Source organism: Pan paniscus, chromosome 14 (genome assembly GCF_029289425.2).
Source record: "Pan paniscus chromosome 14, NHGRI_mPanPan1-v2.0_pri, whole genome shotgun sequence".
Classification (NCBI taxonomy): Eukaryota; Metazoa; Chordata; class Mammalia; order Primates; family Hominidae; genus Pan; species Pan paniscus.
The window spans coordinates 24,551,350-24,562,698 of NC_073263.2; the positions used below are offsets into that span (position 1 = coordinate 24,551,350).

Below are 11,349 nucleotides of genomic sequence, written 5' to 3' on the forward strand. Positions count from 1 at the left end.
AACGATAATAAAAAGTGCTTTTCACTTATCATGATTTCCTATATTAATCAAGTACTTTTGGTCTCACAGCCCAATCACTACATGCATAAATAATTATTAATAATCTTTTCTAGTTGCAATACTATTTTGTGTGTGTGTGTGTGTGTTTTCATTTGTTTTTTGTTTTTTGAGACAGAGTCTCACTGTCACCCAGGCTGGAGTGCAGTGGCGTGATCTCGGCTCACGGCAACCTCTGCCTCCCAGGTTCAAGTGATTCTTGTGCCTCAGCCTCCTGAGTAGCTGGGACTATAGGCACATGCCATCATACCCAGCTAATTTTTGAATTTTTAGTAGAGATGGGGTTTCACTATATTAGCCAGGCTGGTCTCAAACTCCTGGCTTCAAGTGATCTGCCTGCCTGGGCCTCCCAAAGTGCTGGATTACAGGCATGAGCCACTGCACCTGGCCTGTTGTTTATGTCTTTTAAAGGCCAACATGTTTGAGCGTTATCATGAACCACTTTTCTTTTCTTTTTTTTTTTTTTTTGAGACAGAGTCTCACTCTGTCACCAGGCTGGAGTGCAGTGGCATGATCTCGGCTCACTACAACTTCCGCCTCCCGGGTTCAATTGATTCTCCAGCCTCCGCCTCCCAAGTAGCTGGGACTACAGGCACGTGCCACCACGCACAACTAATTTTTGTATTTTTAGTAGAGATGGGGTTTCACCATGTTGGCCAGGATGCTCTCGATCTCTTGACCTCGTGATCCACCCGCCCTGGTCTCCCAAAGTGCTGGGATTACAGGCATGAGCCACTATGCCTGGTCATGAGGCACTTTTCAAAAGTATTGAATTTTCTATTAGACTTTAATCAATTAAATATTATAATTTAATGTGTGTCATTTGATGTTAATGTGTTACGGCCTTTTTTGAGAATATATTAAGAAGCTCAATTTTAAAGCTAGCATTGACATTCAAAAAGCAATGCGTAACTCATCATGGTTTTTTATTTTCTAAATTTAAAAAATAACAACGGGGGTCTGTAACACTTGGGGGTTGGGCCTGCATGCCCCTCCCAAGGGAGAGGGAGAGTGGGGTCCCCCTGCTCATCATGTTTTATCAGAACTCTTGTGTTCGTCAATGGGATCTTTGAACTTGACCAATGCAGGCTGCTGGACGGAGTGACCAAAGATAGCTCAAGATACTATTTCTTTGACCCACTCTCATATAAATAAAGGTACCCACAATAAGAAAGGTCTATGCTAGGCCCTGTGGAAAACACAAAAGGAGGTGCAGACTCAGTTGGCCCCTTTTGGGAGCTGTACACATAAGAAACAATAGTAGAATGGTACATAACATAATCTGTATGATAAAGACTGGGCATGCTGTTATGCACTATTGGGGGCTAGTTAACAGAAGGTACAGAATGCAAAAATTTCATTAAGGAGGTAGAAATTGAATTGGGCACGAAGCAGTTTAGATAAAGGAAGAAGAGCTCTGAAAATAGACTCTAGTCCAAACGGAGGGAAAAAGACCAGCAATAAACACAAAGTAGAAATTAGAAAAATGGGCCAGGCACGGTGGCTCACACCTATAATCCTAGCACTTTGGGAGGCTGAGGTGGGCAGATCACCTGAGGTCGGGAGTTTGAGACCAGCCTTGAAGGGGTGGCCTGCCCCTCCACACCTGTGGGTGTTTCTCCTTGGGTGGGATGAGAGACTGAGAAAAGAAAGAGACACAGAGACAAAGTATAGAGAAAGAAAAGTGGGCCCAGGGGACCAGCGCTCAGCAAAGGGAGGACCCATGCTGGCACCAGTCTCTGAGTTCCCTCAGTATTTATTGATCATTATCTCTACCATCTCAGAGAGGGGGATGTGGCAGGACAATAGGGTAATAGTGGGAGAGGGTCAGCAGGAAAACATGTGAACAAATGTCTCTGTATCATAAACAAGGTTAAGAAAAAGGTGTTGTGCTTTGATGTGCACATACATAAACATCTCGGTGCATTAAAGAGCAGTATTGCCGTCAGCAGGTCTCACCTCCAGCCCTAAGGCAGTTTTCTCCTATCTCAGTAGATGGAATATATGATCGGGTTTTACACCGAGACATTCCATTGCCCAGGGAGGAGCAGGAGACAGATGCCTTCCTCTTATCTCAACTGCAAAGAGGCCTTCCTCTTTTACTAATCCTCCTCAGCACAGACCGTTTATGGGTGTCGGGCTGCGGGACAGTCTGATCTTTCCCTTCCCAGGAAGCCATATTTCAGAGTATCACCTGGGGAGAAACCTTGGACAATACCTGGCTTTCCTAGGCAGAGGTTCCTGCAGCCTTCCTCAGTGTTTTGTGTCCCTGGGTACTTGAGATTAGGGAGTGGTGATGACTTTTAACAAGCATACTGCCTTCAAGCATTTGTTTAACAAAGCACATCCTGCATAGCCCTAAATCCATTAAACCTTGAGTCAACACACCACATGTTTCTGCCAGCACAGCATCTCAAGGCAGAAGAATTTTTCTTAGTACAGAACAAAATGGAGTCTCTTATGTCTACTTCTTTCTATGTAGAAACAGTAACAGTCTGATCTCTCTTTCTTTTGCCCACAAGCCTGACGAACACGGAGAAACCCCATCTCCACTGAAAATACAAAATTAGCCAGGCGTGGTAGTGCACGCCTGTAATCCCAGCTACTTGGGAGGCTGAGGCAGGAGAATCGCTTGAACCCAGGAGGCAGAGGTTGTGGTGAGCCGAGATTGTGCCAATGCACTCCAGCCTGGGCAACAAGAGCAAAACTCTGTCTCAAAAAAAAAAAAAAAGAAAAAGAAAAAAATTGGAACAACAACAACAATGTCAGGCAGTGTGGCTCATGTTTATAATCCCAGCACATTGTGCAGCTGAGGTGGACGGGTTGCTTGAGCCCAGGAGTTTGACACCAGCCTGAGTAACACAGCAAGTCCCAGCCTCTTCAAAACATAAAAAAAAAAAAAAAAAAAAAAAAAAAATTAGGGGATTGCTTGAGCTCAAGAGGTTGAGGCTACAGTGAGCCATGATCATGCCACTGTGCTACAGCCTGGGTGACAGAATGAGAACCTGGCTCAAGAAAAAAAAAAAGGAAAGGAAGAAAGGAAGGAAAGAAAAAAATAACCAACTAACTAACTAACTAACTAAATTAGAGTTGTGTTCCAAGAGCCAAAAGGGATGACCCAGTTTATTTGGAATGAAGTCTGCTGGTCAAGCTACTGATGGAAAAGAGCTCAGGTGTTACGTTAGGGCTATTATATCTTCAGAGCTCAAGAGCCAAGGAAATAAGACAGAAGTTGTTGAAAAATATGGTGGGGCATTTCCTATGTGACAAAGAGGCCTGATAATTATCACATATAACACTTATTTAGTGATTTATAGTTTACAAAGAAACTTTATATATATTACCTAATTGAATTCCCATTACACTTGGATGTGATATTTATTTTACAGATAAAGATGTTGAGACAAAGGTGTTAACTGGCTCTGACCACGGGCACACAGTGTGTCTTCTGCTCTAGCTACAATTTTTCACAATGAGAGGAATATTTCAGGATGCATATTTCAGGATTCTATACACTGCATTACAGAAGGAGAAAAAAAGGGTAAGGAGACCACTGCAGAAATCTAGGCATGAGCAAAGGAGATTCTGGACAATTAGTGGCAGTGAGAACGGAAAGGAAGGAGAACATAGAAAACTGTCAAAGGCATAATCAACAGAGATGGATGACTAACTGGATTTACGGTGCTGAGGCAAAGAGAATCAGAGCCCAAGGCGTGAGTGGAAGAATGCTGGTGCCATTTGCAGAAGCAGAGAGAAAGCTCCTTGATAATTCAGACTGGCGAATGCATTTGAGTTGGAGTGGAAACTGTTCATGTTGTAGCTCCTGCATCAGCTGTTCAGTAAATGAACAAATAATAGTTGAAGTAAGGGGAATGGGTCATCCTTTAAGAATAAAGCATTTGCTAAGAACAGAAAGCCAAGGGTCAGGCCTGGGTGAATGCCCTCAGTCGGGAGAGGCTAAAAAAGCCGGGGGCGGAGTGAGGAGGGGGTGGCAGGGAATAGGGTTAGTAACAGGAGAATTTGAGACAAAGGCCTGGGTAGGAATTCTAAAAGTTTATGGTTATTAGACCATGAAGGATGCTTTCTTACTGTTTCAGAAAAGGTATATAGTTTTAGGCATTTCTTCATTGTAGCAAAACATTGACTACCAGGTCCCTTTTGCTTTGGATAAAGAGGTTCCTCCCCAGTTCATTCACCCTTGCATTGTTTCTCACAGGGTCATCCCACAGAACGTCTGACTTAGAATCACTTGGGACATTGCTAAGTCTATAGATTCCTGGGCCCCATTCCAGATTTCCCGAATCATACTTTGGGGATACAACCTAGGAATATAAATCTTTACAAGCTCCTCAGTGGTTTTCATGCACACTAAACTTTTAGAATCAGTGTTATATAATAAAAGATCAAATGACTGAGAAGAAGAGAATATGGTTAAAAATGACCAGATATGTAAATTAAAATCCTTAATACATTCCTGGGAACATGCTCAGCATTTGTGGAAGTGTCAAAGGCAAAGCAAAACTGACCAGAAATAAATTCTGGAAAGCACCCTGAAAAAACTGTTTTGAACAAACAGGTTAATTTATCTCTGGTTTGCATCCAAACCCAGTGACACCAAGTTGGATGGTAACCAGAAAGCGTTACGGAATCTCTTTATGGTGAGTGATAGTTTGGGGAGGTGAACATTGCTCGTTTGACATTCAACCTTAAAACGAACATCAGAATTTTTCAATTCACATGTTTTCTCTTACCGAACAATTTCCTAATGAAGTCCTGGAAAAGACAACCTTTTTCTCCATTACTATTTGGAATTTTAGATCACATACATCGCCTGTTCCAACACCTAAATGAAATTAAAAAGTTAGGTTGGTTAGCGTGAACATCAATATGTCTCACCAATTAACATCATGGATTAAAAAGAGAAAAAATTATCCAAGCTAACAATGTATCAATAGTTACTTATTTGGTCTTGCATGGATTTTGTCTTTGAAAGACAAGGCTTCAAGCCTAGTTCTGTCTCCTAAAGCAGATTTTATAAGACTAGAGAAGAGAAAAAATATATATATATAGTTCAGCTCCAAAGACTTAGAATCCCATCACTTTATCTTTCCAGAAAAAGTATTTAGGGAAGGTAGGCCGGGCATGGTGGCTCACGCCTAGCACTTTGGGAGGCTGAGGTGGGTGGAGGATTACTTGAGGTCAGGAATTCTAAACCAGCCTGGCCAAGACGGTGAAACCACATCTCTACTAAAAATACAAAAATCAGCCAGACATGATGGCACATGCTTGTAATCCTAGCTACTCTGGAGGCTGAGACAGGAGAATTGCTTGAACCCGGGAGGCGGAAGTTGCAGTGAGCCGAGATCACACTACTGCATTCCAGCCTGGGTGACAGAACAAGACTCTGTCTCCAAAAAAAAAAAAAGAAAAAGAAAGAAAAAGACAATTCTGGGAAGGTGACTTGCAAACTTTCTTGCTAATATGTTGCTGTCTTCAGACTTCTAATCATAATGATTCTTAATAATAAATACTGGAGTTTAACTACTTTGGCCCTACTTTAAGGCCAGTTCCTGATGCAATCTCTATAAAAATATAGGATAGTTTTATCCAAAAATTCCCGTGGTGTTCAGTATATATTTATAGACAAAGGCTCTTTTGTTCCTTTTTTTCAATTCAAATGACCCACTTCCCTTAGCGTTTCCTCAAAGACTTGGTTTCTCAGCCAATTAATTTTTTTATTGCTTTCCTCTCAACTCTACATTAATTTTAATTCAAATATGTACAAAGCTAAAGGTAGAAAATTAAAACAAATATTTTAATAAACAAGTGTATTAATTATCTTTGATTGCTCATCTCATATGCTGTTTGTTTTCTTTTCATTTAATTTTGTTTTCACTAACACCATGATGTTCATTTGTCATTAGAAATCACAGTTTCTTGCCTCAGTTCCCTCTTTCCCATTCCAGGTGCAGAATTTCTTTCTATTGATGTCTACCAGAAATCAGTGAAATGTAGAACTAAACTCAGAAGGCTAAAAATACTAGGCTGTCTGTGTGGACACCAGCATCCTGGCCCCATGGCACCTATAGCACCCAGCACTGGCACCATCTCAGGTCCACAAGCTGGCTGCTAGAAGAGGTTTGCTTTAGGGGTTCCGAGCATCGCCGCCTTGTTACCTCTCCGGCAGTGGGAGTGGTGAGGCCCCATCCCTTCCACACAGACACATCCTGCTTTCCCACCTCCCCTGAGTGTAAGCTGGGAGTGAGAGGGTTACAGATGGAGGACAGAGGGGAAAGGGAGAGCCCAGGGTGATGAGAAAAAAATATGCCTCTAAAAGAAGGTGAGAAAATGATACGATACGGAGACACCTCCACCAAGGCAAACTCTGAACTAGAGGTGGTTCTGAGAAATAAGCAGGCTTGAGGGCACATGGGTCCTCCTCCTCCCTCATCAGAGGCTCCCTCTGCCCGGAAAAGTCCACCTGGGTTGAGACCAGAGGAGCAATGAGAACAGGAGAGATGGGAAGGGGATGAAGTCCCCCAAATTGGTGATGGAAAAGAAAAAGTGAAGAACATCTAAGGGCTGGCAATCAATGGGCAATTGCAGGAGGAGGGGCATACAAAAGGAGGAGTTCCTGTGTGACAATATGTAAAAAGACAGCTATGAGTTAGGCTCACTTGTATATATAACTATGAGCAAAACTCTCCCAGAGTGGGGACTCTGGCCCTCCTGCCCAATTCTTCAATTATACATAAAGCACTTACCATGAATCGAATAAATAATGAATCTTTTTATAAAGAGTATTCATCTTGGAGGGAGATTCCAGTTGTACAGATGTTTCACTTGTGCAAAATATCCAACATATCTATTCTGAAAAGCAACAGAAATCTTCCTTTAAGTGGAGATGAAAAGTCTAAAGTCAGCATTCCTTGTTTTTTTTTTTTTTTTTTGCATAAAGCTTGTTAATGGAGGTAAGTAATTAAGAAAATATTTACTGGATGCCATTATATAACTGGACATTTTTAGGGATGCTGCCCCACAACTATCTACCTTGAGGGAAAAATACTGAATTCAGTGCAATGGGGAAGTAACAAGGATGGAGCCAGGCCCTGTTTATAGGCTGCTTATGGTTGAGAGGGCAACTAATCAGAAGCACAACAAAACAGTTACAGCATCATCAGTGTCCAGATAGAAGCTTAGTTGTGACTGAGTTAGAGGAAGGCTTGTGGTTTGGTGAAGAGCAGCTTCCTGGACATGAGAGAATAGTATAAGTGAAAACTCCAGAGGAATACCTCCATATCTCAGTAGCAGGCTTCCCGTCACTCTTCTCTTGCTCCTGACAGCTAGAATTTCTTCACTTTGCATTTCCTCAATTCTGTTTTCTCGAGGAAGCCCCGGAATTCTCTCAGCCTTGTCCTTTCCCTGGGGCAAGCTATTCACAATGGCTCTCCCCTGAATCCTTCTTCAAGGTATTGAAGAGCTCTGGTACTCAATCAACTGGTTCAGAATTCAAAAGTTGGCCATCATGGTGGCTCCCGCCTGTAATCCCAGCACTTCAGGAGGCCGAGGTGGACAGATCACCTGGCGTCAGGAGTTTGAGACCAGCCTTGCCAACAGGGTGAAACCTTGTCTCTACTAAAAGTACAAAAATAGGCCATGCGTGGTGATGGGCACCTATAATCCCAGCCACTTGGGAGGCTGAGGCAGGAGAATCACTTGAACCCAAGAGGTCGAGGTTGCAGTGAACTGAGATTGCACCACTGCACTCTAGTCTGGGTGACAGAGCGAGACGCTGTCTCAAAAATTAAAAACAAAACAAAACTCATAGGTTCACAGACTGTTCCTTACCCATTGGGAAATGCTCATTAAAGTAACTAACTGCCATACTTCCCTTTAGAAAGGGCCAGTCATGAGATAGGCTCATGAAAGTCCTCCACTTAGGAGTAGATGTAGTCAGTAGAATGGCCCACAATGCAGGATCAGAATGTGATGGTGTCTGAGAATCACCACCAGACACAGAGGGCACTCTGTCCTGAGGTCTTGCCAACACAGCTCTCAAACATGCAGCTGAATCCCTTTGTTGCTTTTTTCAGTGAATCAGAAGAGATTCAGTTGCAGCTTTGGTGTGCTAGTTCTGGACTAAAGTTAGGGAAACTATGCATGACTGCAGAAGAAATGGGGATGAGGAGATGTGTGGGGGAGAGTTGTTGAAGAAGCTCCATCTAGCATTCCCTTAGCTTCTGCCACTAGATTCTCCACCTTTCCCTAAGGGCTGTAAAACACCAGGGCCCTCAAGCTGCTTGTGCTCCCACGCTTCCTTCACCTACAACTTAAAACAACATGGACTTGTAGTAGAAATTAATACAACCAACACATAGGAGGCACTCACTACAAACAACAAGATATTATGAGAAAAGGGTGGAAAGATGGGTAAGCCATGGGCTTTGCCTTTAAAGGGGATACAGAAGTCACCACTTCAAATAACTAGAGAATGATGCAAAGTGATGTAGTCCCTAAAAGAAACACAAAGGGCTGTAATAATTGAAAAAGCAAGAGACTAATTCAGGCTGAGAAGGGAAAGGGACTCTAGGAAAAGGGGCATGAGCAATGGCATGAGGGTATCAAGGGTCCATAGGCTGGGAAAGAGCACACAGTCTAAATGTGTTGGAGTATGGGATGTGTGCATGCACATAGCGGAAGAGAAGGTTGGAAAAGTCAAACTGTGGCTCTTGAGTGCCAGGTTGAAACGTTTAGTTTATTGCCATTGGCAGTGGGGACAGTATGGATTTTGAGCACGGAAATGGCATGATTAGGGCTGCACTTCAGTAAATTCACTTATCACTTTTAGCTTAGGGTCTATGAATATCTTTGTTTTGTTTTGTTTTGTTTTGTTTTGTTTTGGGCTTGGGTGTGGGAGAAAAGCATCAGTGGATAAGGCTGAGTTCTTCTGGCCCAAACTAAAGGTTTAGGGCCAGTAGTTAGTGTGTTCTTCCAATGGGGCCAAGAGTACTTACTCAGCTCCCACCACTTAAAGAAAAACTCATTTACAGCCACGTCCAAATCCATTTCAGAATTCCCAACCCACTCTCACTTCAGTTTCAGGGGCAATATAGAAAAGGCAATATAAATGAGAAGCTGTGCACAGCAAGGGCTTCAGAGACTGACATCTAGATTTCAGTCCTTGGTTCAAAAGTTACTTTCTATGAACCTCAATTTTCTAATTTATAAGATGAGAATGATAGTAGTGCCTACTCATAGAGTTACTGAGAATATTAAATGAGATAGTGAATATAGAACTCTTAGAATAGTTCAGCAAAGTCTAGAATGTTGTAAATGCTATAGGATAAACATCCTGGTTTCTGCAATAAACAAATCACAAGTAATAAAAAATGGTGAGAAATCTATAAACTCAGATTCTTAAAAGAGACTTAGGAGACACAGCAACCAAATGAAATGTGTGGACTTTGTTTGAATTCTGATTAAACAAACTAAATTTTCAAAGATTTTAAGACAATTTTGGAAACAAACATGGACTACAAATTTGATATGAAGGATTTTTAAGGTATAATATTTTTAGATATGATAAAAAGTGTTAAGGTTTTTTGTTGTTGTTTTAAGAGTACTTAAGTGTCCTACTAAAATGCTGTGGGATAAAATGATCTGATGACTGAAATTTCCTTTAAAATAACTCAGATTTAGGGAAAGCAAGAGTGGAGAGTGGGGTTGGAGGGTGTGAGTGGAGTGGGAAAGAATGGATGAAACGTGGCTGGCGCCGGCTGAAATGACTGTTGCAGCAATGTGATGACTATATGTGGATATATTGTATGATTCTCTGGACTTTTGTACATGATTAAAATTTTCCATAACAATGTTTCTAAAAGAAAAAACAGAGTAACAGTGTATATTTCATATAGGTGTTATGGGTATTAAATGAGATATGTAAAAGTGCAATACTGTCTAGTATACAGAAGGGGTTTTGAAAAGTTTATTTCCCCTTTTATTTTCTCTTTTAAAATACACCTCCCCCACAACACACAGAAAAGACACACACACACACACACACACAAACACACACACACACACACACACACCAGGAGTCATCCAAAAACAGTCTTTGTGATGTTCTGCAAGGGTTGAATTGCCCTAGTAAGGGTTTCTGAAAGACTTGGATCTTTTTTACATTGAAATCAAAGGCTGGTGATTTTAGATACACTTCAGGGTCCTGGAGCCTTGGGTACTGGACCTTCCTACTTTGGGAAAATAATCAACTCCTGAGCTCCGTAAACAATAACCAGTATAGAATAGAAAGCAGGATTCTCTGAGGAGAAGCCAGAGTCCCCAGCATGTGGGCAGCACCTGAAGTGTGACCCTCAGACTCAGGGAGGGACCAAGGCCTGTTGCAGGACACCCAACTGCTGCTGCCTGATCACCAAAGGAGAAGAGTCTAAAATGAAACCAAATAACAGGTGGCAATCTGAACCCACTCCACTAAAAAACTCCCATTTTTAAAAAGAAAACTTACCTAAGAAGGAGTTTCTAGTCCCTGAAATTTACTGCTGTGGGTTTTATCTGTTCGCCTTTCTCCAAAATAATACAGGCTTTCCTGCAAAAAAGGGTACAATCCAACCATGGTTCATCTGCACTCTTTCCTTTCCTATATTAGGTACCCTTAGTGTTTCTACGCCTACCTTCTTTCCTAAAGTCAGTGATTTTGTTTGTTTGTTTGTTTTTTGGTAGAGTCTTGCTCTGTAACCCAGACTGGAGTACAGTGGCAGGATCTAAGCTCACTGCAACCTCTGCCTCCTGGGTTCAAGTGATTCTACTGCCTCAGCCTTCTGAGTAGCTGGGACTACAGGTGTGTACCACCATGCCCAGCTAATTTTTTGGATTTTTAGTAGAGATAGGGGTTTCACCATGTTGGCCAGGCTGCTCTCAAACTCCTGACCTGCCTCAGCCTCCCAAAGTGCTGGGATTACAGGTGTGAGTCACCCGTGCCCAGCCGAGTGATCTTTGGGCAGAGGCCACCGAAAATAACAAAATTAGGACTTCTCTCATTCAAGGATTCATACATTCATAAAATTTTAGAGCTGGAAAGACCTTAGAAAGCATCTGGTCCAACCCTTCTTTCCATATTACAAATGACAACACTGAGACCAAAAGAAAACCAAGCAACCTGCCAAGGAGATGCTGCAGCCAGTTAGAAGCAGCACAGGCCTGGCATACAGGTCCCTGGATCTCAGTCTAGGGCTCTGGATCAATGGCTGTCAATGACTTTCAAACCTTTTGTTTTTT

General features: G+C 42.2%; 1 protein-coding gene and 1 pseudogene across 1 annotated transcript in view; both read right to left on the minus strand.

Moving 5' to 3' along the window:
- The window catches only part of LOC134728414 (putative phosphatidylinositol 3,4,5-trisphosphate 3-phosphatase TPTE2P1), a 35,552-nt pseudogene that overhangs the window by 13,419 nt on the left and 10,784 nt on the right, over positions 1–11,349 (minus strand).
- LOC117975557 (uncharacterized) overlaps positions 6,485–11,349 on the minus strand; it is a 56,268-nt gene continuing 51,403 nt past the window's right edge. The window contains exon 3 of the mRNA XM_063595884.1: positions 6,485–10,660. The gene's annotated coding sequence lies outside the window, so the exon portion shown is untranslated. The remainder of the gene's footprint in view (positions 10,661–11,349) is intronic.